Raw genomic sequence first — 22,855 nt, forward strand, 5'->3', positions numbered from 1 at the left:
TATTTATGCTATAATATAACATGAGCCTCGAGTATACTTTGATTGTTTTCTAAGTTGTTAACCTATTATCACAAGCCCTCTGACATTTTATGTAATCATTATCATTTGTTTCTATCTTATCTTGACTGTACCATTAAGTTGTCTATCAATTCAATCTGTCAGTTGTCGAGGCAAAATAGAATTTTTTTTCATTTTTGAAGCTTTATGTAATATAAATTGATAACTATAGGGGAATAATTTTTTCCTTTCCACTTACTTTCATATTCCCTCCCTTGCAACAAGAGTGTGAGGTTGTGTCCTAATCTTGTCCACTCTCTGATCTAAAGTAAAGTCTTCTGGAGGATTTCTGGAAAGGTATGCCTTCCTGATTAAAAAGAAAGAAAAAAAAAGTGATGAGCAAACAGAAAGCCACCTTTTTATATCCCGGATTGGACCTGGTCACATAAGTATGTGATGCTGGATCTATAGGACCACCTTCTTGTGAATAAGAGAACAGTATGAAGATGAACTAGAATCCAGGCATGGTTGAGAAGCTGAGTTATATAACCCTTGAACCACTTGCTCCAGACATCTTTTAATACTGAATAATTAAAATCAATAATAATATATCCTGCTCCTAAAACATTCTAGCTGATATATTTTCTCTAGCCATATCACTGAATCAACATGTCTTTATTAAATCAGTTGTCGATTTGATTTTCTTTCCCCAGTTCCTACCAAGTAAAAACCAAAGTCCTAAGGGTCAACACTCAAAATTCCTTAGAATCTCTCCTCTATTTTTCTTTCAGCCTCATCTCTGGCTATTTATCAGTGGAGCTACATATTCAGATTCCCTTCCCTTCCTCAAGGTTGCAGCCTCATACGCTGTTGAATCAATCCTAGCTAGAACATCTTTCCTACTCATGCCTTTTTACTGAAATTCTTTCTTGTCTTCAAGAACAGTCATGAATTCCAATGGAGTTATGAACATGCTTTCTCTTATCACAACTGAAATATGAAGCCTCTTTACCCTGAACACCAACAACTGTTTGCTTATATCATTTGAATGGCAATTTTCCACATGAGAATTGAAACCACTTACAGACCCACAGCTTGTTGTGTACACTAACACAAATTTAATATTCTATAGCCTGCAATTAATATGAATTTAATACTCCAGAAAATTTTTACCCAGGGAGATGAAGTTATAATAACTTCATTCATTGTTTTAGGAACTTACCGAATACCTGGTTATCTGAACAATAGAGTAGTCTACTTACCCATAGCTCCTTCTCAGAATAATAAAGCTCGATTTAGCTGAACAAACAAATCTTTACTCTTCAAGACTCACTTCAAACCCTTCTCTCACTGTGCCCACCAGTCCTAAACTATTACAGCCAAACTTTGCCCAGTCCCAAACAGGTCCCCTGTGATGGAAATTTGGGGAAATAGAATCAAAAACAAAGTCTCCCAACCCAGAAATTCTTTCCACAAAGGTAGTAGAGAAAGAGAACACTTTCATTATTGAATAAACATTAATTAAACCAGAGTGTGATGTGCATTACAAGCAATCTGCTAAGATATTTTTAAAACAAAAATAAATCTCACTCTTTTACACAGTCATGCAGATACAACCCGTTACATGTTTTCAAGGTAAGTGATAACTAGTCCTCAAGTCAGAGGACTTAACAGCACCATTTATCACACATAGTTCATCTTAACTTTGCCTTATTATGGGGGTGTCGTCTGTGTGAGTTAATTGGCATTATCCAGAGGAAAAACAAACTTCACGTATCTTTATGATAATAGGAAGTAGTTTTGCACCTTGGAGCAAAGTGCCCACAGAAATAGGCTCCTACCCTCCCACAGAGACTGGGAGTAAGGGGTGCTATCTCTCTTGATGAATACATTTCAAAGAAATAGTCTCTAAGTCCTTGAGAAAGACATTCCTAGGTCATAAACTAATAAAATACCAATCTAGCTTTCAAAGGATTTATATACATTTCAAAGAGAGGAGAAAGTACTTAAAATTGCAAATTTTCTAAAGTAAATGCTCAAAGAAAAAGGAGAAAACTGAGATCTCCAAATCTTTCTGAATATATTGCCATTGATGTCTCCCTTCTGAGACCCTACTAAGACTCAACACAGGGGCTCCCCCTACTGAAGTAATAAACTTGGCTTTACTTTATCCACAAGTTAGCATGGTGATGGCATTTTTGGGGACCTGGCAAGTGACACCCACTATCTTATACTAATTTTTTTTTTTTTTTTTGCGGTACGTGGGCCTCTCACTGTTGTGGCCTCTCCCGTTGCGGAGCACAGGCTCCGGACGCGCAGGCTCAGCGGCCATGGCTCTCGGGCCCAGCCACTCCGCGGCATGTGGGATCTTCCCGGACCGGGGCACGAACCCGTGTCCCCTGCATCGGCAGGCGGACTCTCAACCACTGCGCCACCAGGGAAGCCCTTATACTAATATTTGAATCTTCTACATATCTTCTACTAGACTATAAGCTACCAGAAAGTAAAACATATTTCCTATGTAAGTTAATATTTTCTTTTTCTTTTCTCTGTGGCTAGTATAAGGCCCTATAGTCATTTGAATATTCAATGAAAGAGCAGATTTTCTTTCATGGTCTCTACAATATCTTGTCCATGTTTTGTGATGTAAGTAGGACAAAATTAACTGGTTCTTCCCTGCAGACAATTTATATAATTCCCTCTTACTCTGAACACAATTTTATCACAAATACAAATGTAAGAATAACATCTGTCCTCTAATGTAAACAGAAAAATGACTGAAACAATCAATTACAAAATGCCTGCTATAAAAAATTAGCATTATTTTATCATATCAATGGTAAAATATATGCAAATAGCACTATTTAACCAGACAGAAGTTACTAGGTTTCCTAATGGATTTTTACAATTACTTCTTATTCATTGACGTACCCCTTCTAGTTCTGATCCTCATGATTTTTCTCTGGTTCTCCATTTTTTTTTAAAGAATATGCTTTTTAAAAAGCACTTCAGAGATGCATAAATGAGATGCTTTCTGAAAATGACCTCCCCAAAGAGATCTGCTTTGAGAAAAATTTTAAGCCCTTTCATTTCTAATTAACCCCCTACCCAGGGATTGTACAGTTTCTCAATCATCATAAAAGCCACAGATTTATTTCCTTTAAACATTCTATAGAGCAATGGCTCCTGCTGTGACTAGACAAAGGCAAAATGCCAATACAATGTTAGCCATGACCTTTTTTTCTCTACCAGAGTCATTAGGCAGTAGCTACTTCAGGATCACAGATGAAACAGCAACACTCAAAATGGTAATAAAAAAGTTCAGTTCTAATTAGGGAGAAAAAAACTGATACTGCAATTTCTTACTTGATACTTTCATTTAACTTACAGGAAGCCTGCTGAAAATGCTGAAAAACATGCTGGGGAGTTTATTTGACCTATACATTGCAATTACCAAATATCTGCCTAGATAGGCAATTAAAGTGAGCTAATAAAGAGCTTGCATTCAATGAAAATATCATCCTCAAGTGGAGTAAGACATTTACATAATTCTAAAAACACTTGGGAGAGTTAATCATGTTTCTTTTCTACGTGTTTCTTTTCTTTTCTGAGTCATGTCAGTTTTTGTAATTCTAGAATTTAGCTTTCTTTTCCTTTCAACCATAGACACCTTTTCTCCAACTTAGATAACTACTCTCAGAGGAATTAATTATGGATGCTATTCTTCCCAGATTTAAATAAATAAGAAGGAATTGGTAAACATAATATGCTATCCCATATTATAGTCTTAAAGATAAATGCATAAATTAAGATTCAAATATAAATATTTGAAAGGGAAATACACTCTTTTTGAGCTAGTATGTAACAGGGGCATCTAAGCTTGTCTGAGACTTCAGAGAAGGTCTTATAGAAAAAATGATTTAAGTCTTGAGAAATTACATAGAAAAAATGATTTAAGTCTTGAGAAATTAAGATTCAGGTGACATTTCTGGGCAAAGAGGGGTGGAGGAATAGTGTTCCAGCACTTGGGAGCTCTGTGATGTGTAAAAAGTTCAAGGAACCAAAATAAGATCAGAGGGACTGGATGTAGATTTGTGGTGTGGATTTCATCTGGAGAGTGATCCAAGAAAACATTTAAAAGAACTTTGAGGTTATATGCAGCCTATAATATATCCTACAACCAAGGATAAACTTTAAAGGGTCTAAAAATAGCACTTGAAAAGTATGGAAGTATCTGACATATGTTTTAATGAGGTTATAACTTAAAAATTTACAAGCATCCAGACACTAAATAGAAATAATAATACTTGGAGTTCCATATACTTCCTTCCAGGCCAAAGGGAAGAGGAGCAAACAGGTGTTAGGGAGATGCAGAGAGGAATTCTCTTAGTCACATGGCTAATTTTCCAGAAACATATCTGTTTTGAGCCAGGGGCAGGCATCTGTAGGAGGTCTTCTGAAAACTTTAATGTCATTTTGTCTGTTGGGCTATTATGGAATGCAAATCTTAAATTATAGTACTAAGTCAATTAAACCAATTAGGTTATATTTTCAACTTTCAATGTCTAGATAAACATTCTAAAAATTACTTGTAATGAATAATTATGTAAATATGATATTTAATGTTCAAGTAGTAAGATTGGTTTTCAAATGTGACTTGCTAATAAGCTGATCTCATTTACAGTGTACAGAGAAATAAAATATGAATGGCTTATCTTTTTGTAAAGTAACATCTTAAAGGAACTGATGCCACTCAGGACTAAAATATAAAATAACTAAATCGAATCAATAAGTCACTGGATTACTGAATTGAACCACATTGTCAAATCCTTTAGTATCTGCTAATGTTAAAACTCTTCTTTATGGCAATAAATAAAATTCCACTTTTTTGGAAGATGAGTTCAATCACCTAGTAACACAGGGAGTTCATAGGTTAAATAAAAACAGACATATATTTCACTATTGCAGACCACCTACCATCCATCAAAGATTTTTAAACAATTAAATTAAACTGAAAATCATCATTTTTCAAAAAGGGAACAAGAAAAATTGCTACAAGACTTACCTGTCATTTTGAAATAAACTCATGTCTCCTAAACGTTGCCTCTGATGACATTAAGATTGAAAGAAATGTCGCTGAAGGCTCTCCCCTCTGAACCACAGGGCATTAGATCACATAGTTCAAAGATAACCTTTCTCAGTAGCTGACAGTGCTATTCTTTTACTGAGTAAGATACTATTACTACTATTGTTATACATATATTACATGTGTTTGGCAGTAAAAATCCAGTTAAAAAATAGAGATAACTGAAATGATGCTTTGTGCCATTTTATTACTTTTTTCTACATTCAGATTAATATTGTGATCCGTTCCTAAGGATTTGAATTCAGAGTCAATGAAAGCTTAAAAGATTTTACGTTAACAAATTAAGATTTAAATATCTTCCAACAAATCATAATATGAAATTGAGAACCTGGAAAATATACTTGCTTTTCTAGATCCTATCTTGTGCAATTAGGAGCACTCTGAGAGGAAAACATTCTAAACATATACACAAGCCATAAGACAACGGAAGCTAGAAACATGTGACCATAACATAGGCTGTCTGTGTTAATTCACTATGCCATTCATAAAGCCCCAGAGATAGTGAATCTTAACAATTTGCTCAGAGTTTTAGTCCATTTCTTACTATTCCTCATCATGCAGTTTTTATGTAATCAGAATTACCTCTTTATTCTTTCTCAAACAAGCCAACTTTATTCTTGTTTCCCCGCCTTTGCAATTGCACTTACCTTTACTTCAAAAATATTTTGCTTCATCCTTTCGTTATCCAGATGCCAAATCTACACAATATGACAAAATCCCACCTGTAAATATAAAGATTTTCCTGATTACTTTTCTTTATTGCAATAGGAAACATTCATTTTTACTACAGAAAAATTGATTCTATGGGTTGGCAGAATGTAGGTTATAGGTCAGTTTTGGGTTAATTGAGCTCTGCTGAGTTTGGCTGGACTTGACTGGACTCAGATTAGCTCCATGCATCATCTAGTTCCAGAACACACTGTGAAGGATTAACCAACATCTGGGATATGTTGTTCTTAAGGAAGAGTTTGAAATAAATTACATAGATGTACCTAAAGATTCGGTGTGAACTGTTGTCTTGTGTAATGTCTACTCTCATTTCGTTGTCTAAAACAAATCACTTACACATGCCTTACATTGGAGGAGGAAATTATACTCCACTTTCTGGGAGATAGAACTATATAATACCCTTAGAAGGGAGAGAGCAGATATTCAAACAATAACATCAATTATTCCAATCTGCACTCTTGATGGCATATAATTGGCTTTCCTCCTGCATGAAAAAATGCACTCAATACTTCCCTTAGGAATAAAGCAAATGCATTTAATTAAGGCATAAAATGCAAAGTCCTACATCCCATGATCTCAATCAAGTCCAAATGCAGTTCCTTTTGATCTGGAAACAAATGAACAAATAATACAAGCATATTCCTCATCCACACCCAATATTTTATGGTGAAACAGGGATACTCTAACCAAATAAACATACTCATTCAGATAGAGAAGAAGAAGAGACGCTCAGAGTCACTGCTGCACGGCAATTAATCCCTGTGTCACAGTAGTAAAGGTCTGCCATCACAGAATTTAGGGAATATTCTCTGATTAATCCCCAATTTAACCCACTCCTGTGTTGGTTACTGATCACCAATCCTTGTTTCTTGTAACTTAGACTTTGCTCTCCTAGAGGCTCTTCTTTCTTCGTCACTCTCCTCAGTCACATCGGAAAGGCACATGGGAGAATCTGAGCACCGCAGAAGCTGAGTAACTTCCTGTTTCTGCCGTTAGAAAATTGAGAGCCTAAGGCTTGTTTTGTATTTTAGTCTCAAACCAAGCTGGTGGCACTTTTGGAGATACAACTTTCAAAAACTTGTTGGCATTTAGCTCTTTGACTTCAGTCAGCCCCTTGTGCCAGCAGTCACACCCACAATTCTTTTTGAGATGTATCTCTTGTCTAGATGCCTTGATAGCTATTTTGATCTTACCAGGCTTTTTGGGGACCACACATTTGGTCTCTTTTCTCTGCTTATAAGTCAGTGAGAGGTCTTAACAAAGAGTTTGATGATCACCTCTCCCTCTGTGTCTTGATTTGGTGTTTTCCTTAAGACTTTGTCTTCATTGGCTTTTGTGGCTCAGGCCTTTTCTAAAGTTTGTATTTGACTACTGTAGTTGAGTGCATCTTTCAAACCTGCAAGTCCTGAATTTTGGGAATTCTTTGTTTCATCTCTGATTGCCAACAGCCTAATTTTTTCTTAAATTCATCTCTTTTCTGTGGTATCATGCAAAACACAGCTAATAGCCAGTGTAGTGGGCACAAATTCATTAAGTATACTACCTAATTTTAAAATAGGCAATAGTTTTACCAAACAATCTGGCAGAAATAACATTGGATTGTCATTTATCTAAACTTTATTAATGATGTCCACACTGCCTGACACTTGGCTCAAAGTCCGTAGCACCCTATTTTAGTTTTATATATACTACAGCAGCACTCTGACTCTAGTATTAATTTCTTTATAAGTCCTGGAATAACAACAGTGTCAAAATATCAGTTCTTTACAACATTTATGTTTTGCTTATGTTACAATAAGGACAAGTTGGCAGTTGCCCTGCTCTGCTCTCCTCCACATGTTTTCTCAGTCTGGGACTGAATAAAGCAATCTCTGTCTGGGGCATGGTATTCTTTCCTGGAACAAATAGCACCAAAATAAAAGAGAGACTGAGTCAGACCATGCAATCATATTAAAGTTTTGGTTTTGACATAATAAATATCACATTTACTCACATTCCATTTGTCAAAGCGTACTTCATGGTCAAGTTCAAAATGAAGTAAGGACATAATTTCTATCAACGGAGCTCCTGAGTAACTCCTGATAATGAATGGGGATCTATAAAGCGGTTATGAGGGAGAATAAATAGTTGGACAACAATCTATTCTGTTACTGATCCCTTTAATTTTATTTCTTTATACCCTGAAATTTTATATTCTTTTTTAGTATAAACTTTTGTTTCAGGTTAGTAAATACTGACTTTCCAAATAGATTATAACCAATTTGATGCTAATTTTTTATCTTCCACAACTTTTAGTATATTTCTGAGGATATGATATTGATTGATTGATTATGAGGCCATATCAGCCCATCCATGTTTATGGATGAGTTTAATCCCCCTGCAGGATTTCTACTTATATGTGGAGCAGACAACTCTTTCTCAAATGTTTTGATTCTTACTGTACTACAATCACTTGTATACTTATCAGTTCCATAGGGATAAAGGTTAAATAAAAGCTAATTCATCCTTTTCATAAGCCCTATATGTATATTTTAAAAAGAAAAATTACAACTAAAAGTAGTCTATTTTTGTTTTAAGGAATGTAAACTATATTCAGTAAATTGCTTGAAAAATGTAAATAGCAAAGAAAATATCTGTGACAATTCAGGTAAAGAAAACATAAAATATTTCCTGTATCCCCCCGAAAATTTTACCCTTGATGTCAACTGTATGCATTTCTATTACAAGAGAACATTAGTTAGGAATTACAGAAAAGCCTTGAGCTGGGGAAAAGTCTATTAGAGAGATTATGAGTCCTAGAAGATTCTCTGAGCAGTTATACTGCCCTTGGGAATCTCCTAGGGCTCCTGAAGTTTCAGAGTTTAGGGAGTTTTGCAGATTTTTTCAATGACATATCGTATTCCAACTCCTATGTATGTGAATTTGTCACACATGATTTGTTATTATTAGTAAACATTTCCTTATTGATTCAATAAATTATTATTTACATAATTTATGCAGGAAATATTTTAATCGTATATGGATAAAAGGAGTACTTACCTTTCATGGTCTAATTATCTAGAAAAGGAGCTTTATAACACAAAATATAAATGTTAAGATAGTTTGTTAAATATGGAACTGAAGTATTACAAATAATATGTAGGACCCAGGAGATCTATCCTAAAGTTACCTGCCTGAGGCAACAAGAGAAAAGTTACTTGAGGAATTTATTTCTAAGGTGTATTTTGAAAGATGAGTAAAAGTTCTGTAGCAGAAACAGAATAGGTATTCCAAGGAAGGGGAAATTTTATAACATAAAGAAAAAGGAGTGTAAAATATCATAATAGACTCTGGGAACTATAAGCAATTTTAATTACTAGAAAATAAAGAATAAAGTGTCATATAAAATAAGTAAGTTTGGAAAACAAGGAAAAAGGTAGACTGTGATGGGCTTGGAATGCCATGTTTTGGAACTAAAAATCAACCACGTGGGAAGCAGTGTTAAATACATATAGTCTTTATTCTTCAAAATGCATATCCTTTTAGCAATGATATGTAATGATATAGTTTTAGGCCTGGTCCTAATTATTGATAGAATTTTTTGTTGTTGTTAAGCAAATGAGAATAAAGATATTTGTGTAATCTTTATTCAAGAATCTGAGTATGTAAAAATTTGAGGAATTTTAAGTCAGTAAAGTATGTCTGACATATTTATATGATGAGTGGTCAATCAGAGCCAAAGGACCCAAAACTTGACTACAGTTGTTTACGAAATTTTCCAAATAAATTCTTGAACTCATAAACTTGCCCCCCAAACCTTAAGGATATGCCATCAGTTATGATACAAAATTTTAACCAGCTGTACTTGAATCTGATGCACACTTATAAGAGAGAAACTTCATAATTGACACATATCCCAAGGAGCTTTTCTCATCTAAATCAGCCACTCACTTTGAAATTGTGACATTATTATCAACAAATTGCTCAGCAATGCTTGAAACCATGATTTTACTGAGTTGAAGGCATTTTAGCCATGGAGAATTAGTACAATCTGAACCTATCTACAGCATAATCAAGTCTAGGGTTAAAGGCAGCTAATCTCTTAAACAAACTCAGCAAAGGAGTTTTTCCTCTGCAGTTACAAGTTCATTGGGTTCATAGCTCTTGTCCCAGAAGAAAGAAATTGCAGCCATGTCAACCACAGCTGAAAAGTGTAATTTATTAACTACAAATTCATCTGAAATACCACCTCAGTTATATTTTCCACACCTATATTAAAATAAATAAAATTTCCATAATCATCTTTAAATTTTCCCTAAAATGATTTTTAAGAGCATGGATGTCAAAATAGCTCTCACTTTTTAAATTCCTTCCATACGTCTAGTAGTGAATCTGATTTACAAACACAGAACACAGACTTCCATAATATAGCATATAGTGGAAGTTGGTACACAGACCCTTTTGACTATATGAGTTGTTTATGAATGGAGGCCCCAAATTGTATATTATTTACTTGAAGGTGGTTAAGACCTACCTTACAAGAAAAACTAGTTCATCAGGCAAAACACACCTCTTAAAAACAGGAAACAAGTAGAACATAGGGATAACACAGATTAGATTTCTTTAAGGAATGTCTGTTAAATAACCTCATCTTGGCCTTGGAAGTACAAAAGAGGTTGCCCAGTGATCCCTTATTGCCAAGTGAAACCTCACTGTGGGTTGATTTTTAGAGGTAAATAGAAAGTAACTTGAAAGTAAGTTATCTATAAAGCCAGGATGATTGTTATTCAGTGTTTCGTTCTTTACTATTAATTTTAGAAATACTTCCTTGAGGTTTATTTCTGCATATTAATAAAATATATCCCTTTTATATTATTTATAGAGGAAGTTTTAAACTTTAATTTTAAGATAATACACTACTTCTTTTGCAAGGCTACCACAAAATGTTGAGGTTTTTTTTTTAATAAGTTGCTTAATTCAAAACCTTTTATTTCTAAATTAGACATTTTTAGTGGTCATATGAAATGTACAATAGATATGTTTATTGTATAAACCTCTTCTAATTCAAATTTAGAGAAAGCATTCAGGTGATCTAATCGGTAGGGAGTTCATGACAAGTAAAGATGGGGGCAATGATGCTTTTAAATTACAGGAAACTAAAAAACACATGTGCTAAATTAAGTGATATAAAAAATTTATTTCCTCAAGTTACCATTTACTGGGTCAGAAACCAATTGTATCACTATCTTCTTTAATAGCTTTTCATCCTAATACCTTAGTTGAATAGATCTATTTTTTATTTTTATTTTTTAGATCTATTTTTTAAAGTAATTACCTACTCAACAATTCAGCTAGATAAAACACAAAGGCAAAAACCTCATCACTATAACAAATCTTTAACAATGGAATCATATGCAAAATTCCAGCAATGTCTGTAGCCCAACATCTAATCATGTACATAACCATTACTTATTTCCCAGAAGTGAGTGTCAAGTTAATTAGGACTTTTATTAAGTTCTTCATCCAAACTGAAAGACTACTCTACATGGGACACTAAATGCATTCCAAGATTTTATTATCTGAATGTGTTGCTACTGTAGTGCAAATCTTTTAAACAATTATCAATACTATCCTACAACTCCATGTACTCTTTTGACTTAAACACTCACGATGGTAAAAAATGGTACAGATTAGATGGAGCCAATGAGTTCTCTGTGCTCTGGGCAAGTCTCTTTCTTCTCTCTCTCCACAATGTCACCACTGCAATAAGTCTTGGAGAGCATGGACACAAATTTCATTTTTCCCTTTGTCTTTGTGCATCAGTAATCATAAGATACCCAGAAAGCCTAAGTCATGCATCATTCCTTGAAAATACATCTTTATATGGACCTGTATATTGTTTAATCTGACCCCATCTGCCATTGTCCCCAACTTCTGAAATCCTTCCATTGTGTCCTCTAAAATCACGATTCATTATAAGTAAAAAAAAATAACCCCAAACTCACCTCTCATCATTTTTTTTATTTTTATTTTTTTACCTTTTTGCTTCAAATGATACTTGGCTTTCACCTGAAATCGCTGTTTTACGTGCAGCTCTCATAAAACCAAACCTGACGGAGGACGATTACCTGTCTTGCTCCTCATTTCCTCAGGCTGAACCCACCCCCTCATTTCTGCTTTGAAACACTTCTTATCTGATTTTACTACCTGTTCTTCATTCTTTTTTTCACTTATTTAAAGAGTTCGTGATCATCCACCCTTCATTTCTTTAAGATTTTACCTCTTCACTCACTGAATCTCACTCTTACATTGACCCTATCACATGTTTTCTTGATATCAGTATATATATAGATGACTCTTTCACTTGTGTGTGGCATCAGTGCTGTTACCAAATACTCTGGTTGTCTTCTGTTCAGGTAGGACTGCACTTTCTAGCCCCCTTGTTGTTGGGTGTGGCCATTTGCCCAGCTCAATGAGTTCTGAGAAGTGATTTAATTGCCCCTTGAAGCTGAAGCATTTAGTCAAATGGAGATTCTCCAGAGTCTGATACAACCAACAACCTTCCACTGCTGCTGATGTGATGGAGCTGTAACATGAGCAAGACGTAAACTTGGATTGTTTTAAGCTGCTGAGTATTATTTATCTTATTTTCTGCAACAAAACCTAGGTTATTTTAACTGATACACCTGGTCTCTCCATTCTTTGCACTCTTATAGCAAAAGGCTTATCTTGGTTAAATTTTATTATCTATTATAACTAAAATCATGAAGCTGAATATGGCTGAAAAAGAATAATCTGTTTTGCTAACTGGCCTGACTTTAAACTCAGGCCTGCTAACCGCATGTGACCCCTTAATGCTACCCTGCAATCCTGCCACATTTTCTTAGTCCATTTAACTTCCTACTCAAAAGCAACTATTATATACCTTTTCCTCTGTCCTCAAACATCTACTATAGTTTATAAATTATCACAGTACTAGAAAATATAGTGTTAGTGCCTTGAAAGTAGATATTAACCATAGTCCACAATCACTGTTTCCACAATGACTTAATAAATATGTTTGGGATACCTAAATGTGAAAGTTAAAACACATACTCCTCAGTTTCTTCCTTTATTTTCTGATTTGATTTATGCATTGTATTTTTTTCAAATTTAAAATAACTATTATTCGTTAAGTGCCTGCTGAGGGCTAAGCAATGCATTGCATTCTTTACAAGTGGTATCTCATTTAACGTTCAAAATAATGCTATAATGTACTACAATTATTCCCTTTTTCAGATAAGAAAATGAAAGCAAAGATATTAAATATTTTATCTCAAATTACAAGTCAGTCAGTAGTAGATGTGGGATTTGTAGAGGGGTTGATTGTGGATTCCAGAGAACATGAGTCTAACCACTACATAGCTTGCCTCCCACAACATATTGGAGAGAGTCTGAACAGTTTGGTGAAGAAGCAGGAGGGATAAGGAAGGTTATATTGTTCCCTGAGATTCCAAAATTAAGAGCTGTTATGCTGACTTTCATCTAGGAAAGAACACTCTCAGACTTGAGTTCATTTGATAGTGTTTGCTCAGGTACTGGGGCTACAAAGGAAAAAGGATTGTTGCACTGGATTATTCCTAGTAGTTAATCAATGGTTATGATAACTTTAATGACATTTTGAATAATGATATACCCATTTGGGGGTTTAGATACACTTTGTTTTTCTCCAGCTTTGCCGCTTCTTATTTGACTTCAATTTATCCTGATTTCTATTATTACAGTTTATAAAATAGTAATTCTAAACAGCATCACTGAGTTACAGTGAGAATTGGGGAGATGATACATGTGTGAGGGGCTGTGTCATATGTTGCCCTTTCTGAGCCTTAGTTGAGTTTGGGACATGCTGGCTAGGCTGGCCTCTGTGATTAGACTGCCTCCTGAAGATTACCAAATGGATTTCTGGGCAAACATAACTCTGATATTAATCATTATCAAATGCTTACTATTTTTCTAAGCTTGTATCTAACTATTTCCCCAGATTTACAGTCACAGATCCCCATGGGATATAGAAGAGAGAGACTCAAACCCAGCTGACAGAATGACGGTAGGAATAGAATGCCATAAAACATAGATTACAGAAAAAGATAATAAGATACTTTCGAGAAAAATATGTGTATTAATGAGAAAAGACCCTGGTCTGGGGGCTCAGACTGAGCAGGGCCTACATGGTACAGTGGACCAGCCATTTTGTACGGCTGTTAATTAACCTCTCAGCATTCTCATCTTGGGGATATTGGAAAGGAGAAGACTACAATAGCAGGACTGAATCACTGGGGGCTCAAACAATTCTTCTTTGTAATGTTTTTTTACAAGAGTCGGGCATGCAAAAGGGAATATATTTTCCTATCTTCCTAAGAGAGAAGTAAAAACTACAGAAGCAGTCGGAGATGATGATGAACTCAGAGTAGTGACTACAAAGGGAATAATTTCCCCAAGGTTGTCAGAGGTCAAATAACACTGCTCAAGGAAAGCACTGTTCACATAGCAGACCATGGCAGGTGGATTGATGCAGAATACAAGGGATGCAGACAAAAGGCAAAGACATGGTAAGGGAAAACTAGGTCAGAGACCTATAGGCCACCAGGCAGTAATTTAGAATTTTGTGAAACACTTCTACTTTGGGGATTCCTAGAGTCACAAGCAGAATAAGAGCTTAAGGCTTTTATTTTTGGTGGGTGATGTCTTGTGATCCAAAAAATTGGAGACAAACTGCTAAAATTCCTTTCCTATGATCCTTCAGCTAATACATTTTAGGTCACATTTGTTTACACCAAGTAAAATCTCTGGTAAATATCATTATCATCAAGTATTGGTCTCTTCCCTGACAATTCTATAACTCATTCAGGAAAAGTAGGAAAATGGTTTTAGAGTACCAATTTTTATTAAAACAGGAGTTTTTATATTTTAGAGAGCCATATTTTTGGGTGAGAAGCAGAAATGAATTTTGGCTGCTTAATGTAACCTCTATTTTGTCTTCCACTAAAAGCCAGAGTTGCATTCAACTAACCAAACTAAATTTCCACAATGTTTTTGTAAAGCCCTGTTTGCTTATGGTTAGTCCAAATGTGCTAAAAATTGCCAGTCTTCTACCTTCTTTTGTTGCAAGTAAACTTGCCCTAGCAAGTGAATTTAGGGATTATTATACTTTTTCCAATACAAACTGTTTGTGTAAACCTTTCTACATTGTCAAAATAAAGACTTTGTTGAAGGAAAGTGAAATAGAAAAGGACTAAAATAATAAAGTTGATGGATTACCTCAGTATTTCCCAGAAGAAATTTTTATTCTCTTATGTTTGGTAGTTTCTTATCTCAGTGGACTATACCTCTACTTTTTATCAATTACCTGAGGGGCACTTCTGTGCAAATACTTTCAATTCTATAGAGTCTTCTAGCAGACCTCCCTGTTACCTTTTGCTCTTTATCTCTGGATTCTATCAGATGCTTTCAAGAGAACTATTCTGCAGCCGACTCTCCAAACCTGAACACTAGATTGTTTCAGATCTTTTCTTCTGTGAAATAGCTAAGGATCCCAAGATACCTATTTGAAAAGCAAGCACCATTTTGTAAAGGCAGGAAACTCTCTTTGATTCACTCACAATAAGAAACCTTTCTATAACGTTTTATTTTTATTAATTTGTATTCTTTTGCAAAATTTCTATGGGGTGAGATATACGTGTGTGTGTGTGTGTATATATAGAGAGAGAGAGAGAGAAAGAGAGAGACAGAGAGTCAGAGACAGAGACATAGAGTCAGGTTATCTATTCATTGTTGATGACTAAACTTTTAAATACAACATTCTCTACTGTTAAAAATGAGTAACATTTAAAATATATATATTTCTGTGAAGCAGAGGTTTTTAAATTGGTGTCTTCAGTCATTCCAGAACTCCATGGGCATAAGAAATCCATGAACTGAGATAGAAAAAAATGGTACATATTTGTCCCCTACTGATATTTAGCCTTTATTTGTTTATTTTTTTTCGATTAGAAATGTGGATAATAAATCACTGCAGTATTTGCAGTACTTTGTTACCCATAGAAACCGTACGTGTTTTTCTTTTCCTATCCCGTTAGAGATACTGTACTGTATATAGGTTTTACATTCATCACCACTTTGTAATCATAATTATTATATTCTTCCCTGCTAAAACCTACTAATGTATTTAATAATGATGCACTCATATTACTATACCATACAATTTTTAAATTATTTTATAACTTTATTTCAACATATTTGTGTTTCTTTTTTTCTAATATTTTACTTTAAGGATTTTAAAAGGCCCTATGAAAGAAGCTAAAGGTGTCATACAACCACCAGAAGAGTCCACAAATAAATAAATTAAATAAATAAATAATTAATAAATAAATGTAAACATCCAGTGCAAAATTTCAGAAGTCTAAGAAATCTTAGATTATTGATATTCTTAAGAAAAGTAAAATGATAATAAAAATTCTTCATATGGTGATTCCAGTTAGTAAAGACTTTTCATTTCCCTGCTATTTGACTGTTATTGTTCCAGTGGCTAGAAAAAAATGTGGTGAAGATAATAGGCACAGATTGACTACATTTAACTTTGCAATCATGAATTTTATATTTTAGTATGAGACAAAAATAGGTAATGTTTTAAATTACTATAATAAAATGTGTTAGACTGTGTATTCTTGTCCCTCAGTGCTATCTTCAGTAGTGTTGTTGTGCTTCTTCCCGCTCCCCCGCCCCCCTCCCCCAGCAGCATTTCCATTTCACCTTTTCTGCCTCTGTTGAAATTCCCCATCTATTTTCCACACTCCACTAGGCAGTTTACCATATTAATCACTGTTGTTACAAGTTAGCTCTTTGTGCATTCCTACATAGGGGTCATCTCTGAGTCTGGTCCTGTTGATTGCTTTGTCTTTTGGTAATACAATTTTTCCCCTTATTTCTTTCAAGAGTTTTATATTTTGTGATTGAATCTTTGAACTTTGCATGTTGAACAGTCAAGCTGAGTGTCAGGTTCAAGGACAGCTTTAATTTTGTAGTTTATCTGGATTTTTTTTTTAACATCTTAAATGGAGTATAATTGCTTTACATTGTTGTGTTAGTTTCTGCTGTATAACAAAGTGAATCAGCTATACGTATACTTATATCCCCATGTCCCATCCCTCTTAAATCTCCCTCCCTCCCTCCCTATCCCACCCCCCTAGGTGGTCACAAAGCACCAAGCTGACTTCCCTGTGCTATGCAGCTGCTTCCCACTAGCTATCTATTTTACATTTGGTAGTGTATATATGTAAATGCCACTCTCTCACTTCATCTCAACTTCCCTTTCCCCTTCCCCGTGTCCTCAAGTCCATTCTCTACATCTGTGTCTTTATTCCTGTCCTGATCCTAGGTTCTCCAGAACCATTATTATTATTTTTTTTAGATTTCATATATATGTGTTAGCATACAGTATTTGTTTTTCTCTTTCTGACTTACTTCACTCTGTATGACAGACTCTAAGTCCATCCACTTCACTACAAATAACTCAATTTCTTTTCTTTTTATGGCTAAGTAATATTCCATTGTATATATGTGCCACATCTTCTTTATCCATTCATCCGTCAGGGGACACTTAGGTTGCTTCCATGTCCTGGCTATTGTAAATAGTGCTGCAATGAACATTGTGGTACATGACTCTTTTTGAGTTATGGTTTTCTCAGGGTATATGTCCAGTAGTGGGATTGCTGGGTCATATGGTAGTTCTATTTGTAGTTTTTTAAGGAACCTCCATACTGTTCTCCATAGTGGCTGTATCAATTTACATTCCCACCAGCAGTGCAAGAGAGTTACCTTTTCTCCACACCACCTCCAGTATTTACTGTTTGTAGATTTTTTGATGATGGCCATTCTGACCAGTGTGAAGTGATACCTCATTGTAGTTTTGATTTGCATTTCTCTAATGATTAGTGATGCTGAGCATTTTTTCATGTGTTTGTTGGCCATCTGTATATCTTCTTTGGAGAAATGTCTATTTAGGTCTTCTGCCCATTTTTGGGTTGGGTTGTTTTTTGATATTGAGCTGCCTGAGCTGCTTATATATTTTGGAGATTAATCCTTTGTCAGTTGCTTCATTTGCAAATATTTCCTCCCATTCTGAAGGTTGTGTTTTTGTCTTGTTTATGGTTTCTTTTGCTGTGCAAAAGCTTTTAAGTTTCATTAGGTCCCACTTGTTTATTTTTCTTTTTATTTCCATTTCTCTAGGAGGTCAGTGAAAAAGGATCTTGCTGTGATTTATGTCATAGAGTGTTCTGCCTATGTTTTCCTCTAAGAGTTTTATAGTGTCTGGCTTTATTTTTAGGTCTTTAATCCACACGCAAATCAATCAACATGATACACTATATTAACAAATTGTAGGATAAAACCCATATGATATCAATAGATGAAGAAAAAGCTTTTGATAAAATTCAACACCCATTTATGATAAAAACTCTCCAGAAAGTAGGCATAGAGGGAACTTACCTCAACATAATAAAGGCCATATATGACAAACACACAGCCAACATCGTTCTCAATGGTGAAAAACTGAAAACATTTCCACTAAGATCAGGAACAAGACAAGGTGCCCACTTTCACCACTATTATTCAACATAGTTTTGGAAGTTTTAGCCACAGAAATCAGAGAAGAAAGAGAAATAAAAGGAATCCAAATCTGAAAAGAAGTAAAGCTGTCACTGTTTGCAGATGACATGATACTATACATAGAGAATTCTAAAGATGCTACCAGAAAACTACTAGAGCTAATCAACGAAATTGGTAAAGTAGCAGGATGCAAAATTAATGCATAGAAATCTCTTACATTCCTATACACTAATGATGAAAAGTCTGAAAGAGAAATTAAGGAAACAATCCCATTTACCATTGCAACAAAAATAATAAAATACCTAGGAATAAACCTATCCAAGGAGACAAAAGACCTGTATGCAGGAAACTATAAGACAATGATGAAAGAAACTAACAATGATACAAACAAATGTAGAGATATACCATGTTCTTGGATTGGAAGAATCAACATTGTGAAAATGACTATACCACTCAAAGCAATCTACAGATCCAATGCAATCCCTATCAAACTACCAATGGCATTTTTCACAGAACTAGAACAAAAAGTTGCACAATTTGTATGGAAACACAAAAGACCCCGAATACCCAAAGCAATCTTGAGAAAGAAAAACGGAGCTGGAGGAATCAGGCTCCCTGACTTCAGACACTACTACAAAGCTACAGTAATCAAGACAGTATGGTACAAGGCGCAAAAACAGAAATATAGATCAATGGAACAGGACAGAAAGCCCAGAGATAAACCGACGCACCTATGGTCACCTTATCTTTCATAAAGGAGGCAAGAATATACAATGGAGAAAAGACAGCCACTTCAATAAGTGGTGCTGGGGAAACTGGACAGCTACATGTAAAAGAATGAAATTAGAACACTCCTTAACACCATATCTGGATTTTATTGTTGTGTGAGTGGGGGTGCTGCTCTTTCCAAAAGTCCATATGTTGAACCAGAAATTTTTTGTGAACATAGTAGTGACAGGTTCTGATTTATCTTTGTTAAAAGATAACTCTTGTTTCTTTATGGAGACTGTCAAGCAGAAACTGAAGAAATAAGTCAGCAGGATACTGCAATAGTTCAAAGAATGGTTGAGTATGTGAAAAGTTGTCAAATTCATGTTATAATTTAAAGAACTAAGAGGATTTTCTCATGGATTAATGTTGGTTGTATGAGAGTGGAGTAAAGAAAATTTCCAGGCAAATGTCCTGACTAATTAGATGGACTGTGGTGACATTTACTGAGATAAAACATAATGGGTAAGGAGCAAATATTTCCCAGGAGCAGGGATTGAGGAAGAGTGAATCATCCATTCACTTATTCACTGAATAATTGTTACAATTTTATTTTATTTGACGTGTTAAATAGGGGTCACCTAGGTGAATCAGAACTATGGTCTTTATCCTCAAAGCATGAATGTTATAGGATTATAAGCATTAAACCATAATTAAGTGTGACAAATTATAAGGCAGATCTAAATCAATATGTTAGGCAGACACACAGTAGGAACACTGATCTTGTTAGAGTCTAAATGTTGTTCCTCAAGGTATAAGGAATGAAACTACAGACATGAAATTAAAAATGTTCATTCAAGTACTTAAAATTTAAAATATGAAATTAAAATTAAGGATGACAATTCTCTACTTCATTTTTTTAATACTTCCTGATTATCAAAGATTTAAATATCTTACTGTTAACACACATCTTTTCCTTATCTGACCTTGTTTTACATTTGTACTTCAAAACTGCAAAACTTTACTCCTCTCTCTCTTCTGCACTTTGTCATATGATATATTCTCTGGAAGAAGTGGCTCCTCCTCTTCCATCCCCAATTCCAGGTACCATCTGGTAAAATAAGGCTTAACCTAAAATAATCAACTCAAATTTTGATCTCATAGAAGATTTCTTGCAACACTACAGAAAGGATTGGCATACCCTCCTCTCTGTCTTTTAATTTCTTATACTGATTTTCTAATCCTTTTTCATTGTATGTTATCACTTCCTCATTCTTATAAATGAATTACCTAGATAACTTAGAATTTAAAGGAAGTATTGACTTTGACATGCTTGGTACAATCAACATTGCTCTAGAGGCAACCTACAATGTCACTTGGATGAGTGTGCACACATTACCAGGAAAGGGAGTAAAAGTGTTGGCAAGTAGGGGAAATATGTTTGTAATGGAATGACAGGAAAACAGGGAACATGAAAATAAGATGGAATTTCTTGAGGTAAAAAATAAATGTGTTGATGATTTTTCTATTCCCAGAATCTGACACAGGAAATGATTCTCTCAGAAGGTTACAGTTGACTTTCACGTCTCTTAGTACTGTTAAGCCAAAATATTATCCCTCCACCACCTATCAACTTATAATTTTAAGTTTTTATTTTATATTATTTATACATCACTAGAATTAGAAGTTATATAGAGAACTACAAGACACTTTTATAGCAATAATGCACTTAACTATTTGCATGTCACAGATGGCATGACTTTATTAGTTGGTTGAATGTGGGAAATGTGTTGTCATCTTCTCTTACTATCCAGACCACAGTATTCAAATATAATTTTTTAAAAGAAAATCTAACGCCGTTTTATTATCTGAAAATTATGACACAAATTCCTTAAGCGAGATTCCACAGGAAACTTATAAACATATATACATATGTATATATATATATATATATATATATATATATATATATATAAAATCAAGGATAAATATTTGAACAGTGAAGAGATTTGAAGGTCAACTATAATTTCCTAAAATATTTCCAAAGGTACTTATGGAGATTCAAATAATTATCTAATCGAATTAAGTCTAAGAGAGGCAGAATGCCTGCCCGGACTTTTCTTTAGTCATCTTTCTGGTAGTTCCGGAGCTGAAGAGAGAGATGTTACCATCAATTACTGGGAAACTGTAGTGTTATATCCTCCTAAAGAATATTGACTTTTCTTTTGAAAACTGACGCTTTGAGCTGACTTTTTAATCCGTGTCTTGAAAACTAATTATACACTACCAAATGTAAAATAGCTAGTGAGAAGCAGCAGCATAGCACAGGGAGATTAGCTGGGTGATTTACAATGACCTAGAGATGTGGGATAGAGAGGGTGGGAGGGAGGCTCAAGAGGGGGGGGATATGGGGATATATGTATGCGTATGGATGATTTCACTTTGTTGTACAACAGAAACTAACACAGTATTGTGAAGCAATTATATTTGAATAAAGATCTATTAAAAAAATAAGAATTGAAGAATATCACATGAATTACTTTTTAGATTGTAATTTTGTATATATGTGAATTTAAACTTGTGGGCTAGCTACACCATATGAACACCTTCATGAAACAAACAAAAATAGAAACTTTACAGATCTTTATTGAATAAGTTATTCTGTTGTCCTAGGGTTTCTCTATAAGATTTTCTGTCAATATTTGCTACTTTCTGTGCTACAAAACAATGAGGTCTTGGAAATTTCAGTAATTAGCTTTGATTACTTGTGGAAAAAAATTATGTGTGTGTGTGTGTGTGTGTATTTGTGTGTGTGTGTGAGAGAGAGAGAGAGAGAGAGAGAGACAAGAGACAGAGACAAAGACAGAGACTGAGAGAATGAGTGTGATACCCTGGGCTCGGTTCAAGGATTCATTTATAGTGGACATACTTTATTTATTTATTATACATTTTCAGTTCAATTAGGCTTCCACATTTCAGAAACTTCTGACTGTATCAAATTCTTCATAATCATAACAGTTCATAACTTGATAGCAGGGGACAGATTTTTGTATTCTCTCTCACTTTCTGTGTGTGTTGGCTAAAATGAGACTGTTTTCCTTGGTTAGAATGAAAGAAAAAAATGATAATTTGCTGTGTAATTCAGGTAAGTATATTACAATTTTCTGTTTTTTCAGAATTATCATTACCTTTGAATTTAGGAATGGATAAGGGAAATTTAAAAATTAACAAGCATTTATTCCTTCAATACAATAAAATTAAATCAGATGCACATTATTTAAAAAGAGTTGCTGATCCACCCCCACTCAGCTGTGTTTGTGTGTTTTTGTTTATGGGTGTCTTGTGCATTATTTTTGCTGTAGCTAAAGGCTTTTCTTCACATGATATAGACATATCTTAGCAGTATTTTGATACCCATCTGACAGAAAAGTATGTGTAATAGGAGGATTATGTATGTATTATTTTTTTTAAATCATCATCAACAACAACAAATCTTCAAGGAAATGTAGTTTCCACAGGGCATTAACCTTGCTCACAGTGTCATATTGCATGGTAAATTTTGTCCCTTTGCTGAACTGAATTGCTATTGAGATACCATTTTTATGATTCTCAGTTTTTCAAATTTATGCAGGTGTTGTACTGCATGAGAAAACC

Source organism: Monodon monoceros, unplaced genomic scaffold (assembly GCF_005190385.1).
Source record: "Monodon monoceros isolate NGI ecotype Baffin Bay Population unplaced genomic scaffold, NGI_Narwhal_1 Super_Scaffold_11, whole genome shotgun sequence".
NCBI lineage: Eukaryota > Metazoa > Chordata > Mammalia > Artiodactyla > Monodontidae > Monodon > Monodon monoceros.